Below are 2,506 nucleotides of genomic sequence, written 5' to 3' on the forward strand. Positions count from 1 at the left end.
GCAGCAGCCCCCCCCTAAACAGAAAGGGGTAAGGAAGCAGGAGAGGCTCCGCCATCTTCAGGTTGGGCACACTCCCCCCGCCCCCCATATTTTGGGAAACCGCTGCGTAGTGTTACATGCAAGGGAAGTTTACTATTGGTTGCCTCATGCTTTCTTGGAAGTAAGCCCTAATGAATGCAGCTAGACTTATATCTGAGATGCACACACGTTTGGGTGTATCCAGCTGAGTTGCAGTCAGTTATTTCCATTATTTTCAGTGGGTATACACTTGAGTAGGATTTAACATCAGATGCAACACTAAATAGTGCCCCCTGTAAATTGCATAGATATTATGATGGTTTTAATTTAATCATAAATGAAAAATAATGTCTGCGGCTAAGTTCTACTCAAGATTTGACCCAATTTAAGGGGTGCATTCTACAAATATTTGATGTTATGCATGCTATATTTTTTATTATTACTACAGTATTATTATTAATATTTTCAAATAGGTTTTTATTTCAATGCCCCCTAAAGCAAACAAGCAGTACTAAACAGGAAGAACCCTACAAACGTTATAAATGTGGTGCTTCATTTATTATTATATTCCTTTGTTGCAAACCACCCTGGGGCCTTTTGAGAAATATACATTTCTAAAAAAGAGAGAAAAGAAGAAGACAAATATACATTTCTTAAATAAAAAAATAAAAAAAATCTTACAGGTATTTACCAGAAAGTGCCCCTGAACTGCCACATCATTGTCGTCATCATCATCATCATCACCATCATTTTACAAACCACTTCACGGTCTGAGGCCATCAAACCAATGTGCAACAAACTAAAAATTCTACAAACTATTAATACCATTTCAATAAACTCTAAAAACAAGGAGCTGTCCCCAGTGCTAGTCCTACTCAGATTGAAATGAATGAATGTAGCTTTCTCAGGTGCTTTAATTTCAGAGGGTTTACTCAGTGTAGAACTTAGTTGAATAAAACCTGATAGAACAGGCCTGCTGGATCTAGTCCAGCATCATGTTTTCACAGTGGCTACCACAGATGTGAATCATGAGTAACGAGCAGGTGTTTTGCATGGGTGTTTTAGCAGGCAAGGTAGATTTCCTTGGGAGGAGGGTTAGAGAGATAAGCAGCAGGGCACTGGTTTTGTGCTGCAGGAGTTGAGGATGTGAAATTATTTGAGGTGACCAATGTGGTACCCTCCAGATGTAGTTGAGTTACAATTCGCATCATCCCCTGCTGGCCATGCAAACAGAGTTTGAGGGGACTTGGGAGTTCAAACAATTTCTGGCTTTTTCCTCTTATACTGTTGTCCTTGAACCCAACAGTACCAGTTAGCTGCTGGATCAGGCCAGTTGCCCACCATAAGTTCTTAAATTTTGTTTGCTACCTTTATCATCTTTTTCCAGGAATCACAAGTGGCAAAACTTGCTATAGCACTCAAATCCAGCTCACAGCTTCCAAAGAGGCATTTGATTGGCCCCTAGGAGTACAGGATGTTGGACTAGATGGGGTCCTTTGGGTATGATGCAGCATGGCTTTTATGTGGGGTAGTGGTTAGAGGACTGAGGTGACCCAGGTTTGAAATCTCAGCTAACTGTGAAGCTCATGAGGTGATCTTGGTCCAGCCACTGGCTTTCAGTTTAGCCTACCTGACAGGGGGAGTTGTGATAATAAAATGAAAGCAGAGACAACTAAGCTGCATAGCTACAAGTTCCTCAGAGAAAAGATGGTATGAATAAATAGCTATGCCACATTTTCCCACTTGAAAATCCACTTGAGAACTCAGAAGCGGCATTCAAAGCGAACCCAGAAATTATCTCTACAGAGAATGAGCTGCTATATCTAATTTTCATAAGTCTATGCGTACCTTAACGCTCCCTCTGTAGGAGACCTCAGAGAGAGAGAGAGAATTCAGAATGACACACTATCTGAACTTCCGGCCAAAATGGAAAGCCAGTGTAGATCACGATCCTTTATGAGCTCAGTATCATCGTTCTGCATAGTATTATCTCTATGATACAAGACCTTCTATATGTTGCCTTGGAAGTTAGAGTCGGGGAGAGGGAGGAAATCTCAGCTTATTGTCAAACCAGAAGTATGTTCTATATCATTTGAATTTATCTAGATTCCAGGGGCGGGAAGAAGCTAAACTGCCCTTCCTCAAGATGGATGCACAAGGGCGCGGAAGTAGGGCAGAGAAGTGTTCGATGTAGAGATATAAATGTAGAGGGACACATGTAGAGGGACACTATGTAATGTCTGTATTTTTTAAAAAATAAAACTGTTATAAATTCTAAATGGTTACTCTTAACTTAACTGTTGTTGTTTTTACTGGAAATTTCATTATTTTATTCTTTTAATAAACCACTTTGAGGTTGCGTTCTTTTTTTAACAGTCAAACGGTATACAAATCCCCCGTCTCTCTGATGTTTGGAGAACTCGTAATCCAACCCTGTGTAGGTCGCGGTGCCCTTTATCAAGATGGCAGCGTCAGGTTCACTCCGCCC

This window comes from Podarcis bocagei (genome assembly GCF_964188305.1).
Source record: "Podarcis bocagei genome assembly, chromosome: Z".
In the NCBI taxonomy this organism is placed as follows: Eukaryota; Metazoa; Chordata; class Lepidosauria; order Squamata; family Lacertidae; genus Podarcis; species Podarcis bocagei.